Here is a 12,550-nt window from a genome sequence, read left to right as displayed (position 1 = left end):
TTTTAAAATATATCCAAAGCAAGAAACCTGTGAGGGAGTCGGTTGGACCATTAGATGACAGAGGGGTTAAGGGGGCTCTTAGGGAAGATAAGACCATTGCAGAAAGACTAAATTAATTCTTTGCCTCCGTGTTTACTAATGAGGATGTTGGGGAGATACCAGTTCCGGAGATGGTTTTCAGGGGTGATGAGTCAGACGAACTGAATGAAATCACTGTGAACCTGGAAGATGTAGTAGGCCAGATTGACAAACTAAAGAGTAGCAAGTCACCTGGACCGGATGGTATGCATCCTAGGGTTCTGAAGGAACTAAAAAATGAAATTTCTGATCTATTAGTTAAAATTTGTAACTTATCATTAAAATCATCCATTGTACCTGAAGACTGGAGGGTGGCCAATGTAACACCAATATTTAAAAAAGGCTCCAGCGGCGATCCAGGTAACTATAGACCAGTGAGCCTGACTTCAGTGCCGTGAAAAATAGTGGAAACTATTCTCAAGAACAAAATTGTAAAGCATATAGAAAGACATGATTTAATGGAACATAGTCAACATGGATTTACCCAAGGGAAGTCTTGCCTAACAAATCTGCTTTATTTTTTTGAAGGGGTTAATAAACATGTGGATAAAGGGGAACCGGTAGATGTAGTGTATTTGGATTTTCAGAAGGCGTTTGACAAAGTCCCTCATGAGAGGCTTCTACGAAAACTAAAAAGTCATGGGATAGGAGGCGATGTCCTTTCGTGGATTAGAAGCTGGTTAAAAGACAGGAAACAGAGAGTAGGATTAAATGGTTAATTTTCTCAGTGGAAAAGGGTAAACAGTGGAGTACCTCAGGGATCTGTACTTGGACCGGTGCTTTTCAATATATATATAAATGATCTGGAAAGGAATACGACGAGTAAGGTTATCAAATTTGCAGATGATACAAAATTATTCAGAGTAGTTAAATCACAAGCAGACTGTGATACATTGCAGGAGGACATTGCAAGACTTGAAGATTGGGCATCCAAATGGCAGATGAAATTTAATGTGGACAAGTGCAAGGTGTTGCATATAGGGAAAAAATAACCGTTGCTGTAGTTATACGATGTTAGGTTCCATATTAGGAGCTACCACCCAGGAAAAAGATCTAGGCATCATAGTGGATAATACTTTAAAATCGTCAGCTCAGTGTGCTGCAGCAGTCAAAAAAGCAAATAGAATGTTAGGAATTATTAGGAAGGGAATGGTTAATAGAAAGGAAAATGTCATAATGCCTCTATATCGCTCCATGGTGAGACGACACCTTGAATACCGTGTACAATTCTGGTCGCCGCATCTCAAAAAAGATATAGTTGCGATGGAAAAGGTACAGAGAAGGGCAACCAAAATGATAAAGGGGATGGAACAGCTCCCCTATGAGGAAAGGCTGAAGAGGTTAGGGCTGTTCAGCTTGGAGAAGAGACGGCTGAGGGGGGATATGATAAAGGTCTTTAAGATCATGAGAGGTCTTGAATGAGTAGATGTGACTCGGTTATTTTCACTTTCGAATAATAGAAGGACTAGGGGGCATTCCATGAAGTTAGCAAGTAGCACATTTAAGACTAATCGGAGAAAATTCTTTTTCACTCAACGCACAATAAAGCTCTGGAATTTGTTGCCAGAGGATGTGGTTAGTGCAGTTAGTGTAGCTGGGTTCAAAAAAGGTTTGGATAAGTTCTTGGAGAAGAAGTCCATTAATGGCTATTAATCAATTTTACTTAGGGAATAGCCACTGCTATTAATTGCATCAGTACCATGGGATCTTCTTAGTGTTTGGGTAATTGCCAGGTTCTTGTGGCCTGGTTTTGGCCTCTGTTGGAAACAGGATGCTGGGCTTGGTGGACCCTTGGTCTGACCCAGCATGGCAATTTCTTATGTTCCTATGTTCTTATGAATAACCATAGACAAAGAACTATCATACAAAACCCACATAACAAACAAAATCAAAGAAAGATACCACAAACTACTCACACTCAGACAGTTCAAACCGTTCTTTATAAAGGAGGATTTCAGAACAACCTAGACTACTGCAACGCCTTACTCATCGGCCTACCTATTTCTACCATCCAACCACTACAAATACTACAGAACACAGCCGCAAGAATTCTTACAGGAACAAAGAAACATATTACACCAACCCTCATCTCCCTACACTGGCTCCCAATAAAATACAGAATAGAATATAAAGTCCTAACAATCCTCTAGAAAATAATCACAGGACAGCAAAACTACTTGTTGAGCAAATACATCGAACCCCATGCTCCAAAAAAGAACCTACGATCAATGAGCAAAGGCCTCCTCAAAATCCCTCAAGTAAGATCCACTCATCTGAACACAAATCGTGAAAGAGCTATATCGATCGCCAGCCCCGCCCTATGGAACTCATTACCAATCAAAATAAGAACGCAACCTAACATCAAAACCTTTAAAAAAGATTTGAAAACCTGGCTTTTCACCAAAGCATATGCAAATGACATCATCCATCAACACAACCAGACTCCCACGCAACCAACCGCCAAAAAAATCCGCAACCTCAATGCAACATAATAACATCTATGTCAACACTAGAACACCTATGACTACGTTCAATGCCTATGACCATGTTCAACATTAGAACACCTAAGACTATGTTCAACGCCACATATAAGGATAGACACATAAATTATTCTTAAACTAAGATACAAACTATAGACTCCTTGAAGTAATCTCTGTTCAGCTATTATGACGCAAAGATGTTTAGTTAATATGAATCATTCATTGTTTAACTAATATGATGTGAACCGTTCTGATGGCGAAACCGAAGGACGGTATACAAAACATGTTAAATAAAATAAATAAAGAAACCCATCCAACATAGGAGAAAACTAGCCCTTGTGTCAGGAACTGGTTAAAACTGTAGAAAAATGCCAATCTCTCAAAAACCTCTCAATAGCACTCCACTGGTGATCAGAGATCCACCAAAACCTCCTCTCATGAAAAACAAAAATACCTCCTATTCTGCAAGGGATTCTCACAGGGGACCCCAGGCAGCCACTCTCAACCCTTTGGTCAATCAACTGGAGATAAAGAAAGATCCTTTGCACATGCTCCAAGCACATTTTATTTGGTAGAGCTAACTAATCCCAAAAAGCTTGGAGACTGGCCATGAACAGAGGTGGATCCCACTATGCAAACTCCCATAAAGGTATCGCATGGGAAAAATATGAGTAGCAGAGGCATAGCCTTGCTACAACTATAATAAGATCTGTTGTAAATATTGATCTTATTTTGGTTGTGGATCTAGGCAGATACAATGATCAACCATCTGAAAAAGACTGAAACTTTTTTGTCTCAGTGGAAATTAAGGGCCTGATTTTCAAAAGCATTTATATGCTTAAAATTGGGTTTTACATGTGTAAATGTACTTTTACTCTTGTAAGTGGGCTTTTGAAAATTGCTGCAATTTATGCCATTGAATTGCCATTATGTTTTACCTGCCTTAAGTGCACTTAAAATGGGTAAATGGCTTTTGAAAATTGCTATGATAGTATGTATCATTTACATGCATAACTCCTTTGAAAATTTACCTGTTACGTTACTATACTAGCATGGGGATCATTTCCCTAATATAAGTTGTATTTTTCTTGCCCATATGTGTAATGGTTAAATTATGTTGCCTGTCTATTTAAATAAACAGTTTTAAAAACATTGCTCAGAGCTCAGTATACACAAAAGTGAGCATGTTAGCCAGCTACAATGCACTTTTATATTTATTTATTTTCCAAGTTTTATATACCGTCATTATGATTTGGGGAGAAGGTTTTTGGGGTCAGTGTTGTAGTGGAGTTGGAACATATGAGAATACTTTATTATTTTAAAAATAATGCATGTAAGTTACCACACACAAGTTATGCCCTCCTGAGAGGAGGGGTAACTTTGTGTAATTAAATCTGAGCAAGCACTGGGCCAATTACCCTCACATTTCCAAACCAAACTTATGCACGAAAGTTTACTTTGAAAATTCCTCTGCACTTTAAGGGTATGTACAGTCTTTACCCTATTACTCAAGAGTTATAAAATTATCCTCCCTATGTATAGTTTTTCATGATAAAATAGAATTTATATACATGTTAGGAAATATAAAGTACATGTAAATGTTCTTCAGAATCTCAAACTGCACTGAATATTTTTATAACCCTCACCACATCTATGTTTAATCGGCTGCTGGAGACTAATAGCATTGGCCGGAGACTAGTGAAATAAGTAAAATGAGCAGACCTTATGAGAGGAGAAAAATACTATTTCTTCACTTTCTATCTTTAAGGATTAAATATCCAAGGGCGTTTAAAACTGTTTCAGAACATATACAGGAGCTGTAGGTAGCTGAAACGTTGATCAGCAAGGCACCATTATTCATTGCCTTAAGACTTCTGTTGTTTTTTTTTTTTTAGTTCATGCTACCTAAATCCAGTCTTGACTTACATACAGCAAAACATTGACACAGATGGTTACAATGAACTTGCGCAATCGCTTTTCGTGCAAAGAAGCATAAAGCCTATAATGTTATTTTTAGCTTTTATTTTTCCACCCAGAAGTATAAATGAAATCAGCTGTGAACTGTAAGCATTATTCCACAAGTATATTAGAGCCTGATTCTGACCATAATAATTGAGAGGTTTTCAGTAAAATAAATAAATAAAAATAACTGATGAAGCTATCTTTCCTGAAGGAATCCCAGGGCTCAAGTCACCCAATTTCTAAACCTAGAAGATTTCATGCTCAAAGATTTGGAAGCAATAAGCAAAACCTTTAACATGTATAAATGATTGTTGCTGGCCTCCCCCCATACTTTGAGGTGCATAAACGTTTGTGTACTGTTCAGTGGAGGCTAGTTGGGGATAGGCTATGTGGCTGGCTGGTAAGGGGTGGAGAAATAGGAAGTGGGGGATGATCAACTGAGGGATTGCAGAGGCAGCTGAAGACTGGCTGGTGGAGAGGGATGTGATATTTTTCAGTTTATGTTGGAGGGTGGGCTATGGGCTGGCTGGTTCTATGGTTTGGTGGCTCAGGGGGCACCTGCCTCCTATTGATAGCCCTTTGTCTGATGGGACATTATAGAAACATAGAAACATAGAAATGACGGCATAAGAAGACCAAATGGCCCATCAAGTCTGCCCAGCAAGCTACGCACTTTATCCTTTTTTTTTTCCCTTTTTCTCTCTCCCACCTGTTACTATTGGCTTCCAGTACCCTCCAGCCCTAATTCCCCTCCACCCAATTTAGAGAGCAGCTTTGAATCTGCATCCAAGTGACAACCAGCTCAATTGGGGATAGCAAGCGCTGTAACAAGCAGGCCACCCCCTTGCCCCATACTCTTACCCACCCCTGTTTTTATTTATTTATTTTTTTGGAGATAGCAGCCCTCCATCCTTCCGCTCCGTGAAGGTGGAACACCAACTACTGGCCACTGGCATCTCGCTCCATGAATGCCTCTGTGGCTACTGCCGCTCCGTGCAGTGTTTGAATGCCACTGTGGCTACTGCCGCTCCGTGCAGTGTTTGAATGCCTCCACTTTATTCACACCCTCTAGACTTGATGGATCCACAGTGTTTATCCCACGCCCCTTTGAAGTCGTTCACAGTTTTAGACTTCACCACCTCCTCCGGAAGGGCATTCCAGGCATCCACCACCCTTTCCGTGAAGAAATACTTCCTGACATTGGTTCTTAGTCTTCCTCCCTGGAGCCTCAGCTCGTGACCTCTGGTTCTGCTGATTTTTTTCTGACGGAAAAGGTTTGTCGTTGTATTTGGATCATTAAAGTTTTTCAAGTATCTGAAAGTCTGAATCATATCACCCCTGCTCCTCTTTTCCTCCAGGGAGTACATATTTAGATTCTTCAATCTCTCCCTCGTACGTCATCCTATGAAGATCCTCCACCTTCCTGGTCGCCCTTCTCTGTACCGCTTCCATCTTGTCCTTGTCTCTTTGTAGATACGGTCTCCAGAACTGAACACAGTACTCCAGGTGTGGCCTCACCAAGGATCTGTACAAGGGGATAATCACTTCCCTTTTCTTACTCGATATTCCTCTCTCTATGCATCCCAGCATTCTTCTGGCTTTTGCTATCGCCTTGTCACATTGTTTCGCAGACTTCATATCATTAGACACTATCACCCGAAGGTCTCTCTCCTGCTCCGTGCACATTAGCCTTTCCCCCCCCCCCCGCCAATCGAATACAGTTCATTGCTCCTCACCTGTCTCTGCAGCTTAAGTGATACATCAGAGAGAGGGCTAACCAGATGGAGCAGGTGCCCTTGATCAAAGAGAGAGAGAAAGAGCCAAGACAGCCCACATTTTCAGAGAGTATCCCTCCTACCCCACCAGGGAGCCACATCACGTGGCCTAGGGCTGTCTTATGGATCTACAGCTTGAATCTTTTGTGTCCAACAATGCCTCTTGGCTTCAATATTCCTGCCTAACTGTGTAAGTTCTTGCCTTCAAAATATTATCTAATGACAATAAAGAGGAAAATTTCCCCGCGCCTGTGTCAGCAGTATGCAAATTGGGCTCCACCCCTCTTCCTCCGTGGACGTTCCTGTTCTACCTCTCTCTGTATGGAAATTGAGCCCCGTTCCTCTCCTTGTACTCTCCAGCTCTGCCCTTTCTCTCTCTCTCTGTATTGTCCAATTCACTGTCTACTACCACATATGGAAATTGAATTCTGCCCCTCTCTCAGGCTGTACTCTCCAGCTCTGCCACTCTCTCTCTCTGAATTGTCTAATCCTCTCTCTGCTCCCACATAGTACACCTAAGCTCAGCCTGCTTTCTCTACTACCGTGCATGACGGTTACATTCTTCCTACACTTCCTAGTATTTCCCATCCTTTGATGGGCTTTTATGACTGGTGTTTAATATGTCTGAACAAAATATTGGGACTGAAGAATCGGGAATCGATAATTGATGTGTCCTATATGTGCATGCTTGTTCTTGTGTGCTTTTCTTATTCTTATCTCACAATTATTAGATCAGAAATAGTTTTATTTTAAACTTTTTATATGCTCTTTAACATTTGTATACATGTATGCATTGCCTTTACAGTATTTTAGCATGCTCATGCCTGTTTCAAGGGAGTGTTTTATATAAAAAATGTGTAGCTCATGTTATGTAGATGAAAAAACTCCTTTTGAAACCGTTGCTTCAGGTTTTTTCAGATCAGTCCAGTAGATTCTAAAGAAGCCAAACTAAACACAGACATATCTTTATGTTATATCATTTACGGGCCAGCGTTCTATACTTATGGCACAATGGAATAGAACGTAGGTCCCAAAATTATGGCCTGTGGACCAAAAATGGTCTGCAGACTCAGTTTTTCCAGGCTAAATTCTACCAAATTTTATTTATCTGCAGCTTCAAGGTCCTTCCATTTTCCATCAGCAAGCAATGCTGAATTAGCCATGACATGGGTGAAGTCATCTGATAGCACCAGCTCTCCAGCTCAGCAAGTTTAACTACTGAGCATGAGAAGGAGTTCTCACATGGGTGCTGCCTTATGATCCCTTCAGTTGTTTTTGGTCCAAGCTTCCATACGGACATGCACCCAGGCCCAGCACAACCGAGTGTGCAAATTGTGCAATTACACAGGGCAGCACATGCAGGCTGGTGGCATCGGGAGGAAGGCAAAGCCTGTCCTACCGCCAGTGGACCTAATCCCACCGGCGGTAGAAGAATCAGAAAGCCCGTGCGGCTGCCAGTGGGCTCCATTTCACCAGCAGCGGAAGAAGCCTATTCTACAGCTCCTCCTCAAGCGCTAGCCCTGCGGTAATTCAACACGAGATGAGAATACAGGAAGTGCTAGCACCATGAGTGTTGAATTACCGCTCGGCCAGCATGCAGGAGGAAGTGCAGAATGGCTGCTTTCCTTGACGAAGAAGATTCAGGCTGGCAGTAGCAGCAATGGAGGAGGAATGACCTGTGAACCCTGCCCGCCTGGTAGGGATGTGCAGACAAAAAGTTTATGTTCATAAGTCCATAAGTCGAAAAGGGGGGTCAATTTCGGTCAATATGGACATATGGAGAATTCCATAAGTTGAGTCTATGTCCATACGTGCACCGGTTCCCTAAATAAAAATTTAAACCCCTCACCCTCCTTAATCCCCCCCCAAGACTTACCAAAATTCCCTGGTGGTCCAGCGGGGAGTCAGGAAGCCATTCCTCTATTCCTTTGCGAGGAGCACGTGACGTCCGCGTCACGTCGGAGTGACGCGGCCGTCACGTGGTCCACCGCGGTTCCGCTCCCGGACCCCTCGTTGGACACAAACGGAACTTTTGGCCAGCTTGGGGGGGCCTCCTGACCTCCCCAAGCTGGCCAAAAGTTCCGTTTGTGTCCAAGGAGGGGTCCGGGAGCGGAACCGCGGTGGACCACGTGACGGCCGCATCATCGACGTGACGCGGACGTCACGTGCTCCTCGCAAAGGAATAGAATAATGGCTTCCTGACTCCCCGCTGGACCACCAGGGAGTTTTGGTAAGTCTTGGGGATGATTAAGGAGGGTGAGGGGTTTAAATTTTTATTTAGGATCAACGATCGCGATTTCCAACGTATTCAACATAGCTATGTTGAATAAGTTGGAAATCCGATCGTTTTCGCCTCATCACTTTTTTAAGTTAAAAAAAAAAAAAAGTAGCGTTTTACATATAAGTTCAAAACGAATGCACACCCCTACTGCCTGGTCTGCATGTGTGTGTGAGTGGGAGGCTGCATGAGTTGAGTGTGTGTGTGTGTGTGTGTGTGAATGGAAGCTTACCTGGGCTGTGTGGATGTGACTAGGAGCTTGTTTGAGTTGAGGGTTTGCAAGTGAATGGGAGGCTACATGAGATGACTGTGTGTGTATGTGTCTTTGTGTGTGTGTATGAAAGGGAGGCTGCCTGGAATGAGTGAGTGTGCGTGAATGGAAGGCTGCTTAGGATGGGTGTGTGTGTGTGTGTGTGTGTGTGAATGGGAGGCTGCCTGGGATATGTGTATGTGTTTGAATGAGAGCCTGCCTGGGATGGGTGCATATGTGTGTGTGAATGGGAGCCTTCCTGGGATGTGTGTGTGTGTATGTGTGTATGTGTGTGCACATGCATGCATGGAAGCTTTCCTGAGATGGGCAGGGAGTGTGTGTGTGAGAATGGGAGCCTGCCTGGCATTTGGGTGGATGTGAATGGGAGCTTGCCTGGGGTGTAAGGGTAGGAAAGGGATCTTGTCCGGGCTGTGTGTGAGACAAAGAATGGGAGCTTCCTGGGTTGTGTATGTTTGTGTGAGAGAAAGAATGGGGCTGCAGAAGGATACCAACCTACCAGCTACTGAAATGAAGAGGAGGGGTCGGGGCTGCTGGCAGATCTCAACCAAAGAAGAGCTGGAAATGCCTGTGGGTTTATCTGAGAGGAAGCGTATGTGTGTTTGAGCTTGTGTGTGTATATATAAATATAAGAAAGAGAGGAGAAAGTTTGTGCGCCCCACATGCACTAATCTATGACAATCTCAGGGTGACTGGAGATCAAAAGTTACCAGGTATGGAGGGCATGAATTTTTAAAATCCTTTTTAGTTTTATTTTTCGGGTGTTATTTAATGTGTCTGCTGTTTTGAAATATTTTATTGGTGTTTGGGACATTTTTAAAAAATTGTATGTGTCTTTAATTATTCGATCTTTTATTTGTCATATGTTTCTGGAATATTATTATTTGCATGTCTTTACTATTATGATTATGTATTTATTTTATTTCTTGATTTTACTGTTTGATGTTTGAGGAATGGTGATGGTTGTGGTTTTTATTGTTTCACTGCATAGAGAGTCTGGCTTCTTCTGGTTTCCAGTTCAGGTTTTGCATGTTTATATTTCTACTTTATAGTTGTTCTATTATGTATTTGGTGAGGGTCTATTTATGTTCTGCATGTGTGACTGAGGTGAGGTATTCTCCTAATAGGAAGGGTATTAGTGTTTTAGCGGGTCAAGCTCACACACAACACACTTTACAATAGGCCTAATACCAAATGGGTTCCAATTGTGTTTTTACAGATTTTCCGGCTAGCATGACAGCAGTGTATGTAAATATAATGTAAGTGATATTTTTACCTCAGAAAATGGTACTTTGATATTTTTCATGTAAAATGTTATTATAAATGCACAACTCTTAACTGTGTTTCTGGAGGCAGGGGTGGGGGAGGGCGGCATTGTGCAAAGGTATAAAATTTGCCTTGGGCACCTAATTTGCCTAGGGCACCTAATACCTAGGATGTTCAGTTGGAAGATGGCCATGCTCAGTGGCTTCAAGGATTTTGTCTGTGGCCACTGGATGTCAGCTGTTTGCATCCTGTGATTCCAACTGAATGGATGCAACAGTTGCCAAATATACTTTGTCCAACTGGCTAACAGACTGCATTGTTATGCATTGGCTGGCCTTTAAATCACAGACTCCATCAATACTCATTGAGGGTCACTTAGCCGGATAAGTAAGGATTTATCTGGCTAAATGGTAGCAGCTGAATATCTGGCCACGTTAAGTGGCCACCACTTATCTGGATAAATATGTAGCTGTATAAGTACTTATCCAGCTAAGCGGTGGGCGGGAAATGAGTGTTTCGGTGAGGAGTTACTGATCCAGTTAACTTAGCTGGATAAGTGCTGATATTTGGACTCTGCAAAGCACTGGGGTTTTTTGTTTTTTTTTAATTTAAGGTATTTATATACCGCTTTTTAAAATAAAATTTTATCAAAATGGTTTACAGTAGTTAAAATAAGATAAAAATAAAATGCAAATTAAATTAAATAATAAAAAAAAGTACATAAATTTAGTTAAGTAGCCAGATAATTACTAGCTTAAAATTAAGCAGCACATGTTCAGTTGTAGAATTTACTTAGCAAGAGAAATGGATCCGTTCAGCACCTATTCACATCTCCTGCTTAGCTTTGTAGACCCTCCCTCAGCTCATCTACTCTTTTATCATCTCCTGCTTAGACTATTGCATCTTGGGTCTCCTCATATTCATTCTTTCTTGTAATAAGGGTGAAGGCACCTATCAGTTTCATTTATTCTCATCCCATATCACGCACTGTGCCATATTTTATTACTTCCTATAAATATATTTTCCCGTACAGTATTTCTAACAAAGCTGTGCGAGAGCTAAAATATGTGAGATACACCTTCAAAACTGATGGATTACTGTAAGGATTAAATTGACCGACAATTTCTTGGAACCCTGAGCCCTTTCATCCCCTCAGCTCCACCTCATTATCCGCCTTCCAGATCAGTGGTAGCATATCTTCCTCTCCCTATTCAAGATCTCACATATGGTTCAGTTTCAGGCCTCTTCAAAAAGTCAGCTAATTTGTGCCAACCAGCTCCCGCCCCCTCTGTTTGATGGCAGGCCTAAATCAATTTCTTCCCTCCCTGCCCTACTGATGAGCTGTTCCCACTGGCGGGCATTGATGCCTGCCAGCTCCCTCCTGCCTTACTCTGTCACCCATCAGCAGGAAGAGATTAACTGTTTCACCACTGCTAGCTCTTTGAAAATATTTACCTGCACTTCACTACAGATAGCTCTGGCTGAATTTAAATGCTGGGTGATTTTTTTTTTTTTCTATTTTATTTCAAGTCCTGACTAGAAATCCAGTTCAGAGGAGAAAATGGCAACATCTTTGAGATTCCAAGATTTCAAATTTTACAGTTCAAATTGATTTTCACAACTGGGTCTTTCAGTTAGTGAGTCTTACGTTGGACAATGAATCAACACAGTAAACATAAAAATTAATACATTGAAAAAAAAAGATTTATAAAACTGTGAAAATGTAATGTTTCCTATTAGGGAAATCTCATTAGAGTTAAAGGCTTCATATGGCAAGGAAACAGGGCCTCTTTGTGGGTGATTCATAAGTTCCTCAAAAACATAAACAACACCAATAAAGAACAAAGGGGCCGATGCAATACAGTGCGCTCACACGAGCGCACTGTTTAACTCACTGTCGGACGCGGGTGAAATAGGTGCTAATCCACCCCCTAATGCAATAGGGGGATTAGCGCCTACTTAACGCGCGTCCGACGCAGAGTGAATGAGTTAGCGCTCGTCACATGCAAATGCATGTGAATGAGGCTATTATTCAGTCCGCATTCAAAAAAAATAAATGTGCGTCTCAGATGCACATTTATCGCTCAGCTATTAACGCCTGCCTGGAGCAGGCGTTAATAGCTGAGCGCACGTAGAAGAAGTACAGAAAAGCAGAAAAAACTGCTTTTCGGTACTTCTTCGTTAAAAAGAAAAATACCTCGGTAGACCGCCAAGTTATGAAGACCAACGCCAGTAAACTTGGCATCCGTTTTCATTACCGGCATTGCTCTTCATAACTGGCAGCCGCCGCGGGTCGCGTTAGCAAGCAACCCTAGCACCTCCTTGCTAGCAAGACCCCCTGATTTGCATATTGCAAGCATTTTGCATGGTGCCCCCCTTGCAGGCGCCATGCGTGCGCTAAGAAAGCTTTCCGCAAAATGTATTGCATCGGCCCCAAAGTACC

This window comes from Rhinatrema bivittatum, chromosome 4, assembly GCF_901001135.1.
Source record: "Rhinatrema bivittatum chromosome 4, aRhiBiv1.1, whole genome shotgun sequence".
Lineage (NCBI taxonomy): Eukaryota > Metazoa > Chordata > Amphibia > Gymnophiona > Rhinatrematidae > Rhinatrema > Rhinatrema bivittatum.
The sequence above is the reverse complement of the archived record's forward strand: the minus strand, read 5'-3'. Positions refer to the sequence as shown.